The sequence below is a fragment of the Lithobates pipiens genome, unplaced genomic scaffold (genome assembly GCF_037356315.1).
Source record: "Lithobates pipiens isolate NorthernLeopardFrog02 unplaced genomic scaffold, aLitPip1_a1.2 Scaffold_13, whole genome shotgun sequence".
Classification (NCBI taxonomy): Eukaryota; Metazoa; Chordata; class Amphibia; order Anura; family Ranidae; genus Lithobates; species Lithobates pipiens.
The window spans coordinates 189,083,030-189,100,353 of NW_027507718.1; the positions used below are offsets into that span (position 1 = coordinate 189,083,030).

The 17,324-nt window shown below is 46.6% G+C and overlaps 1 protein-coding gene across 6 annotated transcripts in view; it reads right to left on the bottom strand.

Annotated features, from left to right (window-relative positions):
- PWWP3A (PWWP domain containing 3A, DNA repair factor) overlaps positions 1–7,650 on the bottom strand; it is a 107,759-nt gene extending 100,109 nt beyond the window's left edge. For 2 of the 6 annotated variants that reach the window (XM_077476024.1, XM_077476022.1), the window contains exons 1-2: positions 7,508–7,647; positions 5,194–5,243 (exon numbers count right to left, since the gene is read on the bottom strand). The gene's annotated coding sequence lies outside the window, so the exon portion shown is untranslated. Of the gene's footprint in view, positions 1–5,193; positions 5,244–7,405; positions 7,477–7,507 lie in introns of those variants that run through there. The other 4 variants (XM_077476017.1, XM_077476014.1, XM_077476020.1 and 1 more) reach the window with 4 other exon arrangements.
- Positions 7,651–17,324: the final 9,674 nt, after the last annotated feature.

The following is a 17,324-nucleotide window of genomic DNA, read 5'->3' on the forward strand; positions in this document are numbered from 1 at the left end:
CACTTGTCCACGATTCCCCTAAAATCTCCCTACAGGAGGCATACTTCCTTTTAGAGCCATGCGTAGATTTAGACTTTTCTGCAGCTTTCCTAAACACATGCACAAAAAGAAAAAGCAGGAAAACTTGTCACTTTAGAACACAACCCTGGGAGTGCACTAGACCCTCTTTAACATACAGGAATCTGAGCCTCCCCTGACCACCCAGAGGGTTTGCCCCCCCCCCCCCCCACTGATAGGAACCATACATGGAGGGGCAATCCTATATAGAGAGTACCCTTCCCCAGGGTGCTCTTACCTTAGGAAGGCTGGAGGTAGTGTGCGTTGGTTGCGCATCTGCTTCAGACATGACTGCAGGCGGCTGCTACTACCGAGTCTCACGCTGCCTGTGTGCGTTCCCGACTCATCTCCAGCTTGTGCCCGGCCCCTCTATCAGCTTCACAACCCGGAAGCGGAAGTCGCGGGTCAAAGGTAAGCATTAGTCTCCGCCGGAAGTGACGTCGCCCGGCCCACCAAGTTCCAAAAAATGCGGTCTGTATAGAGTACAGGGAGATCCGAACCACCTGCCTGCTGCGTCCCTGTAGATGCGATAGGGGTTCCCCGCAACCTGAAGCCGCACTCGACTAGGAAGGGTTTGAAATACCTCGTGGGTAGGTACCCCACCTTTTCCCCTAGGAAGCCCCTGCTCCCTTTTACAGGATCTGAAAAAAAAATGGTCACAGCCTCCCTGACTGACCGGCCTGGTTCTCTGCAGTGTGGCCCCGCCGGAGGAAGTGAGAAATTTATGGGCTGGCGCAGTGTTTCCAGAGGAGGAGACTATCCCTCATAGTGGCAGTCCTGAAAGAAGAATAGGGAAAAAAAAAAAAAAATTATATATATATATATATATATATATAATAGTAAAAATGGCTGAGTTGGAAGGATCACCCCCTTTTGTGTCAATATTTTTGCTTTAATTACAGCCTTTACTCTGTTGGGATCTGTCTCTACTAAAGTTGCACATCTAGACTTTGCATTATTTGCCCACTCTTTGCACAACTGTCCACATTCAGTTAAAATTTCCACAGATTTTCAATGAGGTTTATAGTTTGTTATGAGAGTAAAAGTATTCTCGCGCCTATCAATGTGTCCTAGAACTAGTGTGGTTGCAGCAAAACACCGGCAGGGGTGTAAACCCTCCCCAAATTAAGTGATAGTAATTAAGAAATGGTGTTGCGCTCCGGCTAAATAAATCTAATTAAACTAAGATAAACTAACATGTACTCAAGTACCAACCAAAACAGAAATAAAATAAAATGTGAAACTGTATGTTTAAATAAGCTCAGACAATGTGCATAAATTCTAAAGTGCAATACACCAGGTCAAATTGTGCACTTAACATAAAAAACTTGGTATAAGAAATCTTCTATTAATGACAGTGAAATAGTATTGAGTGCACACAAATGTATAAATGATATGGCACGAAGAAAAAAAAAAAAAAAAAAACTGAGTGTCGTTATAAAAGTGCAATACAAATCAAAAAATGCACAAAATGCTAATAGTCCATGTGCAGTGTATCACGTGTATGAACAAAATGCTAATAGTCCATAAACAGTGAGATATGTGTTTGAACAAAAGCTCCAAAAGCAAGAATGAGGTGAACTACAGTTATATAAAAAGCATGTCCATTTAGTGGTAAAATACGTCCATTTAGTGATCAACAAAGCAGTATCCTGCGTGCTCCAAAAACAGGAGGTGGATTCCACCAGTGCTCCTATGCGTATTATATCCTCACACTAGGTGCAGTAATTACCTTACCTTACTGCTGTAAGGTAAACAGCATTTCCAAAGTAACGCTTGTTGTCCAATAATGTAGGTTCAGTAGGTGATGTGATCCTAGACTCTCATTCACCGTGGGCACGTTGTAACATGCAGAGAAAGCAAGGGGAACACTCCAATGGTGAAGTACGTATTCACAATTTATTGGATATAAAACGAAGATATAGGTACTCGCATTTAAAACAGTAATAAAAAGCACAACTAAACAAACGCGTGTCACGTTCGCGCTTCCGGACGTCACTTCCGGTGTCCTTACTGGCCAATTGTGTTCCTACGCGTATCGTCAAATGACTTCATCAGGGAATAACAACTGGGGTAAGGACGAACGTATAAATAGTGTCAGTAATTGGCGGCCATTTTCGTGAAGTCCATTGTAGCCACATCTACGGCCATTTTCTCGTGGGCTAATATACATAGAATGATGGCCTACAGACGTAACAGTGGCAAGGAATGTGCAAACTTCACTTACGATCATTTTTTGGGGGCATTTTTAATGTAGATGGTCATTAACTGTTTTAGCCCACTGGGAAATGCCCGGGAACCATTATTCTTATTGGCGCAGCCCCGAAAGTAAATCAGAGCAACACGTCTCGTTAGTGCACCTGCGCAGTAACGTTCGTTTCTAAAAATGCTAGATGTCATTTTTAGAAACGAACGTTACTGCGCAGGTGCACTAACGAGACGTGTTGCTCTGATTTACTTTCGGGGCTGCGCCAATAAGAATAATGGTTCCCGGGCATTTCCCAGTGGGCTAAAACAGTTAATGACCATCTACATTAAAAATGCCCCCAAAAAATGATCGTAAGTGAAGTTTGCACATTCCTTGCCACTGTTACGTCTGTAGGCCATCATTCTATGTATATTAGCCCACGAGAAAATGGCCGTAGATGTGGCTACAATGGACTTCACGAAAATGGCCGCCAATTACTGACACTATTTATACGTTCGTCCTTACCCCAGTTGTTATTCCCTGATGAAGTCATTTGACGATACGCGTAGGAACACAATTGGCCAGTAAGGACACCGGAAGTGACGTCCGGAAGCGCGAACGTGACACGTGTTTGTTTAGTTGTGCTTTTTATTACTGTTTTAAATGCGAGTACCTATATCTTCGTTTTATATCCAATAAATTGTGAATACGTACTTCACCATTGGAGTGTTCCCCTTGCTTTCTCTGCATGTTACAACGTGCCCACGGTGAATGAGAGTCTAGGATCACATCACCTACTGAACCTACATTATTGGACAACAAGCGTTACTTTGGAAATGCTGTTTACCTTACAGCAGTAAGGTAAGGTAATTACTGCACCTAGTGTGAGGATATAATACGCATAGGAGCACTGGTGGAATCCACCTCCTGTTTTTGGAGCACGCAGGATACTGCTTTGTTGATCACTAAATGGACGTATTTTACCACTAAATGGACATGCTTTTTATATAACTGTAGTTCACCTCATTCTTGCTTTTGTTCAAACACATATCTCACTGTTTATGGACTATTAGCATTTTGTTCATACACGTGATACACTGCACATGGACTATTAGCATTTTGTGCATTTTTTGATTTGTATTGCACTTTTATAACGACACTCAGTTTTTTTTTTTTTTTTCTTCGTGCCATATCATTTATACATTTGTGTGCACTCAATACTATTTCACTGTCATTAATAGAAGATTTCTTATACCAAGTTTTTTATGTTAAGTGCACAATTTGACCTGGTGTATTGCACTTTAGAATTTATGCACATTGTCTGAGCTTATTTAAACATACAGTTTCACATTTTATTTTATTTCTGTTTTGGTTGGTACTTGAGTACATGTTAGTTTATCTTAGTTTAATTAGATTTATTTAGCCGGAGCGCAACACCATTTCTTAATTATTATAGTTTGTTATGGCGGGGTTCTCTGCAGCAGGGACTGGAGCACTTGTCAGGATAGTAGAAAAATGGATGGGGCAATACTCCTTCAAATTCTTGAAGAACACCTGCTGCCCTCTGCCAGAAAGTGATCAACGGGAAGAAGGTTTACCTTCCAACATGCCAATGACCCAAAGCACACAGCAAAAATGACCACACAGTGGTTGAAGGAGAAAAGGGTGAATGTCCATGCACGGTCTAGTCAGAGCCCAGACTTAAACCCCAATGAAAATCAGTGGAATGACTTGAAGACTGCAGTCCGCAAACAGTCACCATCATATTTAATTGAACTTGAGCAGTTCTGCAAAGAAGAGTGAGCAAATAGTGCAAAGTTAGTAGAGACATAGCCCAACAGACTAAAGGCTGTAATTAAAGCAAAAGATGGTCCAACAAAATACTGACACAAGAGGTTATTTATTTATTTATTTTTTTCAAACATGGGGGGGGGGGGGGGGGGTTATATTTTTCACTTGGATGTTACAAGTTGCACTGAGTGCATACAGCTGGATAAAACAAAAATTGTGTGTCTTCAGTTCAGGCAGCATAGCTACTAAATGCGTTTTAAGGTGGCGATTATTTTCTATACCCAATGTACTTACCTTTAATTCCTCGCTCCAGCAGCATCCCTCCAGCACTACAATCGGTCCCCTGCAGCTTGTAAGCAGCATTTGTCTCCAGTCACACTTTAGCCTCCTCAATGAACAATACAGATTTTCTGCTGATTTTTGTCTTCAGATTTACCAAAACCATATAATATAAGGTCAAACTTTAGGAGTTTCAATTTGTATGCAATCAGGCAGGTACTTGCACTACATGGTATTGGTAAATCTGAAGACAAAAATCAGCAGAAAATCTGATAGGGTGTATGGGGCTTTAGGCAGAGGAGGAGAGCACCACAGCCAGGGTGCAAGGCAAGTAAGTACTACAACCTCTATTTTAACCCCTTGACATAATAAGCATTTAGCCCTTGCGGTGCGGTGAGCTGCAAAGGCGTTTTTTTGTTTTGTTTACAATTCCTAGATTTGGGCTTTAAAAGATTGAACCTTGATCTGGTTAAGATCTAGAATTTAGCTACAGACTTAAGACTCGAAATGGTAAGATCTGAAGATGGCAGATATGGGAATATTTATTTTTGCCTCACAAAGGAAAATTAGCTCTTCCAAATAGCAATACATTGCAGTTGATTTGTTAAAGAAAAAAAGCTGTTCATTATGCAAATGATATGTTTATATTGTAAAGTGAATGTTAGTAACATAGCATATGATTGGGTATTTAAAATGAACACAGCTTTGCCTAACAAAAACCCTATTTTATTATGTATAGATTGATTTTCCCCTCACAATTGATTGGGTATTTAAAGTAAGCACAGCTCCTATATTGCTACTAACATTGACTTTATTAAAATTAACTATTTTCTTATGTAGAGGTTAAAGCAGCAAGCAAAGCACAACCATATACTCACCTGCACGATTAAACTACATGTTTCAAAGTCAAGGTAATTGTTCTAATACACTGAAAAAGAAAAGAATAACAGCAGAAAGTAAAAGTTATGCTTGGTTTGCACTCTTAAAATATCAGCAATTTATAACGATCCTTATCTATTAAAGGCCAAGTCCATCTTTCACAGCATGTCTCACGTTACACCGATATTAGGGTGCCATTTCCCACCATGTTACATTTGTCAACTATCCAGATTCTGTGAATGGAGAGACAATTCCCATTTTCCACCGCTGCTCATTGTCGTGAATGAACCCTCGAAATTGTAAACATTTTAGCAGAATTCTAGCTCCGAAAAAAAAAAAAAAAAAAAAGAGAAAAAAAAAAAAAAAAAAAAAAAAAAAAAGGGGCTTTACTTAGTTCGTTCTGCACTCCTGTGACCCATTTTCAGCCAACAGCGAGCTTAAGCCTGCTGTCAGCTGACATTCCAGAGCTGGCCCAGGCTGGCGCAATATTGCAACAATAGTCTGCCCACAACCCTGGGCCGGCACAGCCTCTCAGCGAGCTGCTGAGAGACTGAGCCAGCCACTCCCGTCTCTTCTACAGACCAGTGCTCGAGTGCGGGGGGGGTGCTTAGAGCAGAGAGACTGTGACCAATAGTATGCGTTTTATATAATGTGTTTTAGACGGGCAGGTTTGGAAGGCCATATTAAAAAAAAAAAAAAAAAAGGAAGGTATTTATAAAGAGACTTGTGTGGAAAGTTAATGACTTGTTTGGAAATTATGTGAAAGTTTTGATATTTCTTTGAAAGTGGAGAATTCTGAGATTGAAGTAGAACTATAGGTAAACCTTTTTTTCCCCCCTTTTTTGGATAATGTAATGGAGGGTTATAAGCCCAGTCAATTTATTTTACCTTCATTTCCTGTCCCATGGACAAAACAGGAAGAAAATCCCTGCAAATGAAAGCGGTTGTACTATACTAGCTCATTATGAAATACTCACCTTAGAACGAGGCCTCGACATCTGATGACGGTCCACGCCAAGGAAGCTGACACATTCCCTTTGCATTTCTTCCGGGAATATTGCAGCTCCGGCACTGTGAGTGGCCAAAGCCGCGATTATGTCACCCTCGCGCATACACGCGTGAAGTCATCTGACCTTCGCAGCGCATGTGCCGCTGACGTCCTCCTGCCCGCTTGCAATAGGATTATGTCTGTGCACCCACTCCTGCCCGCTTGCAAGCTTTAACACCCGATTACGTCTGTGCACCCACTCCTGCCCGCTTGCAAGCTTTGACCTACGATTGCGTCTGTGCACCCACTCCTGCCCGCTTGCAAGCTTTGACCTACGATTGCGTCTGTGCACCCACTCCTGCCCGCTTGCAAGCTTTGACCTACGATTGCGTCTGTGCACCCACTCCTGCCCGCTTGCAAGCTTTGACACCCGATTGCGTCTGTGCACCCACTCCTGCCCGCTTGCAAGCTTTGACACCCGATTGCGTCTGTGCACCCACTCCTGCCCGCTTGCAAGCTTTGACATCCGATTGCGTCTGTGCACCCACTCCTGCCCGCTTGCAAGCTTTGACACCCGATTGCGTCTGTGCACCCACTCCTGTCCGCTCGCAAGCTTTGACCTACGATTGCGTCTGTGCACCCACTCCTGCCCGCTTGCAAGCTTTGACACCCGATTGCGTCTGTGCACCCACTCCTGCCCGCTTGCAAGCTTTGACATCCGATTACGTCTGTGCACCCACTCCTGCCCGCTTGCAAGCTTTGACACCCGATTGCGTCTGTGCACCCACTCCTGCCCGCTTGCAAGCTTTGACACCCGATTGCGTCTGTGCACCCACTCCTGTCCGCTCGCAAGCTTTGACCTACGATTGCGTCTGTGCACCCACTCCTGCCCGCTTGCAAGCTTTGAACTACGATTGCGTCTGTGCACCCACTCCTGCCCACATGCAGTTGTGCGCATACAGCCGCTGTCCCTACTTCTATGAATTCCCTGCATGCAGCTCTGCGGTGGATGCACATACAGTAAAGTGCACCTCAGTACAGAGCTCAGCAGACATGCACACTATAGGAGGACACAGGAAGTGCCTGCACACCCCCATCATGTATACATAGGAAGTTCAGTCCTACTATTGCCATCATTTGTGCAGGTTATGCAGTGCTAAGAACTAAATCGAACAAGTCCTCTCTGTACATAAACATGTGTAGAATACTATAGACACACTCACACTAAGCTCACGTCTCCTGGCCGACACTTTAAAACTTCTCATTGCTACAAACAGGGAGCTGCGCTAAAGCCATGGCTCCCGCTCACACACACCACTACCTACCTGATCCCTCTGCGTACATTGTACACAAGCTGCCTTCCTACACAACCTCTAAGGTGATTGGCAGAAGAAGGCCCGCCCACTCCAACAAAACCGCCAGTCCGAAAGCGCAAGAAGCCGAACGGCGGGGCCAGCAGTCTCCGCCCACTTAGATGAACAGGGCGGTGTGTCATGTGGAGACGGGGGAGTTGTTGGTAAACACAGGCGTGGAGTGGAGTGGAGAGCGGGAGTGGCGTGCCCTGCGTTGCAGAACGTGTGTCCTTCCCACTTGTACGTTAGGAGACGACTGAGGGTGTGGCTGCTGTGCCGAGCATGGTGATCTAGTAAAGAAGGGAGGACCTCATACAGTTACACTGAGCCTTCACTGCCTTTATCAGTAATGTGCTCTTCCCACTCAGGGGAAAGCTTCCACAGGACTGGACAATTGGAGGGAATGCTTTCACAATGTAATAGCTGAAACTTCTTAAAGAGGAAGTAAACTGGAAGGTTTTACATAGTTGCCAACATTGTAAAAAAAAAAAATTCGGGACACTTTTTTGGCAGTAGGCGGAGTCGTGGTATAATTAGGGGGCGGGGCATGCGTTTATAGGTGTGGCATAGGAAAAGGTAAAAATGTGGCACGCGCTGCGCGCCGTGGCGAAAAATGGGCGTGGTTTACTTAAATAGCAGGCATGGCTTACATGGAGCGTGGCTCAAAGGGGTGTGGTTAGAGTCTGAGATGAATGCGGGATGGAGAGGGAAAGGAGGGGGGGAGAGGGGGAAAGAAGGGACAGCAGCCCCCCGATCCTACACCACAATAGCAATATGTGTTTTCCAGAGTTTGACAATCAGCAGATAAAGATACTCCAAATACCTGGTGTTGGCGCTTCAATCATCCCGGCGACATGATTGTTATGGTGTCAGGATGATTGAAGCACATTATTTCTATTATTACATTGTAATATAAAATGAAATCATTCAACTCACCCTAATGCAGAATCAGTGGGAGCCACGAGCGCATCACAAGCCACGTTGCCTGCCACCAGATGCCATCAGGTGTCCCAAGCGGAGTCTGTCCTTACATCAGGTGCCCCATCAGAGGTACCCACATCCACAGACCGCCATCTGTGTCCATCAGCGGAGCCCCTCCTTACATCTGGTGCCCCTCTGACATCCACAGACCGGCCCCCCACATCCTGCACAGACCTGCGCCCACATACTGCACAGACCGGCCCCCACATCTCCAGACTGGCCCCCGACATACCACTGGCCCCCAACATCCACAGACTGGCCCCCGACATACAACTGGACCCCGACATCCACAGACTGGCCCCCCACATACCACTGGCCCGACCATCCACAGACTGGCCCCCGACATCCACAGACTGGCCCCCACATTCACAGACTGGCCCCCGACATCCACAGACTGGCCCCCACATTCACAGACTGGCCCCCAACATCCACAAACTGGCCCCCGACATCCACAGACTGGCCCCCACATTCACAGACTGGCCCCTGATATCCACAGACTGGCCCCCGACATACCACTGGCCCGCACATTCACAGACTGGCCCCGACATACCACTGGCCCCCACATACATTCACAGACTGGCCCCCGACATCCACATACCATGACTGGCCCCCGACATCCGACTGGCCCCCGCCCCGACATCCACATTGACAGACTTTCGGGACAGTTGGCCACTATGGTTTTACCCCCTTCCTGACCAGGCCGTTTTCTGCCTTACGGCACTGTGCGGCTTTAACGGACAATTGATTTGCTTGCCCAAAAGTTATAGCGTCTACAAAATAAGGGATAGATGTATGGCATTTTTATTCTTTTTTTTTACTAGTAATGGCGGTGATCAGCGTTTTGTTTTTTTTATCGGGACTGCAACATTGCAGCAGACAGATCGGACACTTTTTTTGGGACCATTGACATTTACACAGCGATCAGTGCTACAAAAATGCACTGATTATTGTAGAAATGTCACTGGCAGGGAAGGTGTTAACACTAGGGGGCTATTAAGGGGTTAAGTTTTCCCTAGGGAGGTGTTTCTTACTGTGGGGGGAGGGGACTGACTAGGAGTAGAGAGAGATCACTGTACCTGATCACTAGGATCAGACGATCACTCAGTACTCCCCTGTCAGAACGGGGGTCTGTTTGTTTACATTGACAGATCCCCATTCTGGCTCTCTGTGGAGTGATCATGGGTGGCTGGTGGATATCGAGGCCACCAGCCATAAGCATCAGCTCCGGCGACACATGCGCCCGCTATAGCTGTTAAAGGGACTGCCGTACAGCTATGGCGATTTATAATGATAGGGGCTGGTCAGCAAGTAGCTAAAGTGATTGTAAAGGCTAGCTTTTTATTTAAAGAACAAACATGTCATACCTCAGTGCAAGGGTTTTGCACAGAGCAGCCCCAATCCTACTTTTCTGGGGTGCCCTGGCAGCACTCCTGGCTCCTCCTCTTCTTCGAATGCCCCCACTGAGAGCTGATTTCCATGGGGGCACCCATGCAGGCAGGCTCTCGAATTCCACTGCTGCACCAATTGACACAGACAGCAGGATTCAACCCTGGCTCCCGTGTCACTGGATTTCATTAGCAGCGGGAACCAATCTATGCAATGAGGACAGAGACAACAGCTGGAGCTACTGGGCTCATTCTCAACGCTGGAACGATAGGGTTCAGGTAAGGCTGCTGCAGCAGAGAAGGTTTTTCACCTTAATGCATTAAGGTGAAAAACCATAAACCTTTACAACTCCTTTAAGTTTCACCTGTGGGTAAGTCCAGTGGTGTATTTAAGTTTTGTGCTGCCCTAGGCCTGACTAAACTCATGCACACCCTAATTTAAATACTTCTCACCCTTCCTGTCAAGGCCACACCCCTTCCTATTTAAGACACGCTGTATCATCTGTAAACCACATCCCTTCCTCTTTCAATTGAGGGGCACAGTGGCTGGGTTTGATGGCACAATGGTGCCAATTGATGGGCATGGTGACTGCATTTGATAGCACAGTTGTGGTAATTGATGGGCATAGTGGCTGTGTTTGATGGCACAGTGGCTACGTTTGATGGGAACAGTTGCTGTGTTTGATGGCACAGTGGTGGCAATTGATAGGCACAGTGGCTGCATTTTTTGGCAGAGTGGCTGCTTTGATGGGCACAGTGGCTGTGTTTGATGACACAGTGGCGGCAATTGATGGGCACAGTGGCTTTGTTTGATGAACACAATGCCTGCGTTTGATGGCACAGTAGCTGCAATTGATGGGCACAATGGCTGCGTTTGATGAACACAGTGCCTGCGTTTGATGGCACAGTGGTGGCAATTGATGGGCACATTGGCTGCGCTTGGTGGCAGCAATTCATGGGCACAGTGGCTGCGTTTTACCTGAGAGTTCCCGCCATCGTCATCCTCCTCCTCTGGTAACCAGAGAGACCTGTCACGACCCTCCAAGCTGGACTGCATGCAATGATGTCGCGCAGAGGTGGGTAGGCGGAGCATTAGGCTCCGCCTCCACCAGTTAAGCTGACAGTCAGTCATGGTCCGTTTTATGGGGGCGTCAGTCGCTCCCCCCCCGGCCAAGTATGCATCCATACTGTGCCAGTGCTGAGTGCACGATATATAACAAGGCAAGCGAGCCACGGGAGGCTGAACCTGTGCGGGACGTGGGGAGGACAGGTCAAGGGTTTTTTTTTTTTTGGAAGGGGGGCGGCAAAGGCAAAAAAGACTAGGCCAAGACACAGCACTGGGTAAGTCTATAATAAGGCTTACCGATAAGTAGTGTAAATATCTCCTAAAGGAGTGCCATTTAGGAGATATTTACTGTACATGCAGCCAGTAAAATCACTGGTGCACGTGCTCTGAAAGAACGTCCAACCGTGCAATTTCTTGAGAGCCCTGTGCCATGACCGGCGGCTTCGGTCAGTCACAGAGCCAGAGTCTTAAACCCGGAAGGAAGACCGAGTAAAGATGGACATTGTTTCCAGCGATGACATTGCATCTCTGGAATGCTTCGCGCTTTCAGGTAAGTTTCACACAATAGCAAAAAAAATGCCGGCAACACGATTGCTTCTTTTTACAAATCTTTAATGGGCACTAACAGCAGTGCTACATCTAAAGGTCTAATACGTTTCGGCCAAAGCCTTCTTCATAGCATACAGGTTTACAATAAAATTATCTTATATATATATATATATATATCCATTCCTCCTAAAAAGGGGGTGGTACAATCCAATTTAATATCAATTAAAAACGTGAGGTTGGTGGAACCAGAGAAAAAAGGGAGGGAAAATGGAAATACAGACTGAAAACTCTAGGGAAGAAAAGACCCCATGGTGGAATGAAATTGTATTACTTTAAAAACAAACTAACATGCATTACATACGGTAGTTACATCGTTACATAGTTACATATTTAGGTTGAAAAAGGACACAAGTCCATCCAGTTCAACCTTAAAAACAATAAATAAAAATTAAAAATATCGTACAATCCCATATACCCAATTCTATACCCACATATTGATCCAGAGGAAGGGAAAAAACCCCAGCAGAGCATGATCCAACTTGCTACAGCAGGGGAAAAAATTCCTTCCTGATCTCCCCAAGAGGCAATCGGATTTTCCCCGGATCATTTTTACCTATAAATGTTAGTCAGGGACTCCCTGATCTGGTGTTTGAGTTCCCCGGTGATTCCGGCCAGAAAATAGTTCCTTCCTCTAAAATGGACAGTGGTCACTACAGACGCCAGTCTGGCCGGCTGGGGAGGAGTGATGGGGATTCAGTCGGCTCAGGGCCTCTGGTCGACGGAAGAATCCAAGCTGCCGATCAATCTGCTCAAATTGAGAGCGATCAGGCTGTGCCTCCACACGTGGTCGACGTGTCTTTAAGGGCATCCGACCAGGATACAGTCAGACAACGCCATGGCTGTGGCATACATAAATCACCAAGGGGGAACAAGAAGCTCCGCCGCTGCTCGGGAGGTCGCTCACATACTTCGGTGTGCAGAGAGACACGTTCCGGCCCTGTCAGCCATTTACATCCCGGGGGTGGAAAATTGGCAGATGGACTATCTGAGTCGACAGATGCTGGACCCAGGAGAATAGGCATTGCATCCAAATGTATTCAGGCTGCTCTGCCTGAAATGGGGCACACCAGATGTGGATCTATTGGCCTCCCGACTCAATCGGAAGGTCCCGAGATTTGTGTCCAGGACAAGTGATCCATGGGCAGACACGTCAGACGCGCTGGTGGCTCCATGGGATCAGTACCACCTGATCTACGCCTTTCCTCTGCTGAAACTGTTGGCACATCTGCTTCGCAGAGTGGATGCCGAGGGGATTCCGGTAATCCTCCCCAGATTGGTCTCAGCGGGCCTGGTACGGAGACCTGGTGCGCCTGGTGGCAGACGCTCCCTGGCAGCTGCCGTTGCGAGAGGAACTCCTATCTCAAGGTCCAATCTTTCACCCTGCTTTACCTTCACTGGCTTTAACGGCCTGGCTGTTGAAAGCCAGGTATTGAGGAACCGGGGTCTGTCGGACTCGGTGATTCCGACTATGCTGAGAGCGCGGAAATCTTCTTCCAGGAAGATATACTATCGTACTTGGAAGGCCTATATCTCCATGTGTGAGGCGAAAGGGTGGCATCCGCACTCCTTATCTATATCCAGGATCCTGCTGTTTCTTCAGCAAGGTGTAGACCAGAGGTTGGCGTTGAGCACCATCAAGGGGCAAATTTCAGGTTTGGTTGTCTTTTTTCAGCGACCCCCTAGTGTCTCACTCACTAGTGATTACTTTTGTTCAGGGGGTGCACCATGTAGTCCCTCCGGTGCATCCTCCGTTGCCTCCGTGGGATTTGAACCTGGTGTTGTCGGCGCTTCAGAAGTTTGAGAATATCAGGGAGATTCCTCTGTTGACCCTTTCACAGAAGGTGGTCTTTCTAGTGGTCATCACATTGGCCAGGAGGTTTTCGGAGGTCTTTCTAGTGGCCATCACATTGGCCCGGAGGTTTTCGGAACTGCCGGCCTTGTCCTGCAAGTCGCCTTATCTGGTAATACACAGGGATAAGGTGGTGGTGCGTCCGCAACCGTCCTTTCTACCGAAAGTGGTCTAGGCATTTCATATCAATGAGGACATTGAATTACCATCGTTTTGCCCTAAGCCGAAGCACCCCAAAGAGGTAGCCCTTCACGCCCTCGATGTGGTTAGGGCACTGAAGGTGTACTTGTCTGTCACAGCTTCCTTTCGGAAGTCAGACTCACTGTTTGTTTTGGTGGCTGGTCCTAAGAAGGGTATGGCGATCTCGTCAGCCACCATTTCCAGGTGGATCATACAGATTGTAGTCCAAGCCTATGCCTTGAAGGGGCAGGTGCCTCCCTTTCCAGTCACGGCCCACTCTACAAGAGAAATCGGAACGTCTTGGGCCTTTCCGACACCAAGCGTCTGTCGCTCAGGTGTGTAAGGCGGCGACCTGGTGGTCTGTCCATACGTTTACCAAGTTTTACAAGGTAGATGTCAGTGCATCGGCTGATGCTGGTTTTGGCCGCAAAGTTTTGAAGGCGGCCGTGTAGTTGGTATTGAGTTTTTTCCCTGTTTTTTTTCGCTAAAAACACAGTACCGTTTCATTATTGCACTGTTATGTTACTTCCGCAAGGTTGCGGTCTGGGGGATCACTCCTGTTGAGGTTGCCCAACTTTGTGGTGGAGTTTCCACACACTTCTGTTTTTTTGTGGGTTTAGTTTCACTAGATCCCACTTGCCATGGTGGATGAAGTTTTTAATGCTGTTTATTCCCACCCCTGGTACTTTGGCACTGCTTGGGGACGTCCCATGTAGTTACAGAGGAGCTGTGTTGGTCGGTGAATATAAGAGAAAATAGGATTTTTGTACTCACCGTAAAAAAATTTTTCTCTGCAATTCACCAACCGACACAGCACCCAACCCTAGTTTTTTCTATGTTATACTGCTTGTTGATGTACTGAAGCTGCTAGCAGCAGGAGGAGGGTTGATAGCACGGGCCCGCCCCCCGGGGCAGGATTAAAGTTGTGTGTATTGTGTAACAATTTTGCCTAATTTCTCCTAATGGCAGGCTATACAACCTATGTAGTTACAGAGAGGAGCTGTGTCGGTCGGTGAATTACAGAGAAAAGGATTTTACGGTGAGTACAAAAATCCTATTTTTTGGGCAGATTACAGGCGTTTTTCTGCTTTTTACATTGCAAAATCGTGCCAAAAATGTGCGACTTTCTGCCTGAAAAGTAAATGCTCAGGTGTGAATGCAGCCTTAAAGCAGAGTTCCGTCCACCCCTTTAACAATTAAAAGTCAGAAGCTACACATACTGTATATGACTTTTACCATTAGGACACTTGCCTATCCAGGAGTCCAGCGATGTCGGCACCGCAGCTGATTTTTACAACGGCTGGTCCGGTGCTGCCAACGCCATAGCAGATAAGGGAACCCGGTAGTGTAGCCTTTTAGCTTCACAGCTGTGTCCCTACTGCGAAGTGCACTGCACTCTCTCACTGGGCTGGCAGAAGGGGAGGGAGGAGGGGGGGGGGGAGCTGCTGACATAATTCGCCTCAGTCCGATCTCCCGGAAGTGGGGACAGGGTACCTTTAAAAAAACAAATACACGCTCCTCCCTCCCTCCCAGAGAAACTTTTGGGTGGAACTCTGCTTTAAAGCAATATTAGAGCCTTGTTTTTTTTGTTTTAGAAAAAAACATGTTATACTTAAATACTCTGTGCAGTGGGTTTGCACAGACCAGCCCAGATCCTCCTCTTTTCTTCTCCGGTCTCATGCCGATACTCCTCCCTCCTGCCAGATGCCCCCACAACAAGCAGCTTTCTGTGGGGGCACCCAAGCAGGCACACTACCGAGATACGGCTTGGTATGTATATTCACACACGAAGGCACAGCTCTGCCTTGCCCCCTCCATCTCCTGATTGGCTTACTGGCTGTGATTGACAGCAGGGAGAGCCATTGCCAATGCCAAAAGCCAATCAGTAGTGCGAGTCCCCGAAGAGAATGTCTTGTGGACATTCCTGCATTGAGAGGGGCTTAGGTAAGTATTAGGGGGGCTGCTGCACACAGAAGGTTTTTTACCGTCATGCTTAGAATGCAGGAAGATAAAAAACATTGTGCCTTTACAACAACTTTAACTTCTTTAAAAAATCAACGTCTATACTTTATGGCCGTCATCCCATTAATGGCTTTTTCACAATGCCACACTGGTTTGGTCGCAGCATGGTTTCATGCAGACTACCCGTGGTTTCCCATAGACTTTCTATTATGTCCAATGTTTTCAGAAAGCACACCAACGATGCAGAATGCAAGACTCGTGCTTTTAGAAAATGCACCAAAAACTCAGGACCTAATAGAAAGTCTACACATTTATTTTATAATACAGCATTGTAACACCAGTAGAAACAATAGTTACATTTGACAATCCAATATTAGCTTCTTGAAAAATATTTTGTGTTGCAAATGCTGCTTGTCTGCTGTCCATTTCTTTCCACAGCTTCCTCTTCCACCTGCATGGTTTTCTGCTTCTCCTCTGCTGTTTACGTTCAGTTTCTAAGGACTAAATATCCCACGCTACTTTTCTGCTTGCCAGGAGTGATTACCACACTGCCTCTTCTCAGCACCTCTGTAGTTTAGGAGGAAGGCGGGCTCTATGAATTGTGTGACACAGGAGGGACGGGGGTTATTGTTGGGGGTGGAAAGGTGGGAGGGTTTTTTTTTTTGAGGATGGAGAGGTGGGAGGGGGGTTATTGTTGAGGGTGTAGAGGCGGGAGGGGGGTTATTGTTGAGGGAGGTGAAGCGGGAGAGGGGTTATTGTTGGGGTGGAGAGGCAGGGAGGGGGGTTATTGTTGAGGGTAGAGAGGCTTGAGTGGGGTTATTGTTGTGGGTGGAGAGGTGGGAGGATGGTTATCGTTGGGAATGTAGAGGCAGGGAGGGTGGTTATTGTTGGGGGTGTAGAGGTGGAAGGGGGGTTATTGTTGAAGGTGGAGAGGTGGTTTATTGTTGGGGGTGGAGAAGCATTGAAGGGTGTTATTGTTGAGGGTGGAGAGGTGGGAGGGGGATTATTGTTGGGGGTGGAGAGGCGGGAGGGAGGTTATTGTTGTGGGTGGAGAGGTGGGAGGGGGTTATTGCTGAGGGTGGAGAGGCGGGTTATTGTTGGGGGTGGAGAGGCAGGAAAGGTTTTTTTTGTTGATGCGATAGGGGGGTTATTGTTGAGGGTGGAGAGTTGGGGGGGTTATCCTTGGAGGTGGAGAGGCGAGAGGGGGATTATTGTTGAGGGTGGAGAGGCAGGAGAGGGGTTATTTTTGGGGATGGAGAGGCAGAAGGGGGTTATTGTTGGGGGGGAGAGGTAGGGAGGGGGGTTATTGTTGGGGGTGAAAAGGCGGGAGGGGTTTATTGTTGTGGGTGGAGAGGCAGAAGGGGGTTTGTTGGGGGTGGAGAGGTGACAGGGGGTGGTTGTCAATCCTGGTTGCCAGGAGACACTCTTCTTCCTTATTCTGCCATGAAGCAATGGCTGGGAAATGCGGAGGGAGGTATTTGGGGTTTAAGGAATAAAGGTGCAGCGCTAATAGGCAATGTGAAAATAAAACCAAATGAGGATGCTTAACGATTAAACCTTAACACCATATATGTAAACAATAAGGGTAATCATGAAATATAAAGTGTAATAATTGACATATAAAAAATACATTAAATTATAAAGTGCCAAAAAACACATAAATATCAGAATGTGAAAGTCCACTGTAAAGGTATTAGTTACAATGCATTGAATTTCTAAAAGTCCATGTAAAAGTTGAGGTGTTGATAGATGAATAAA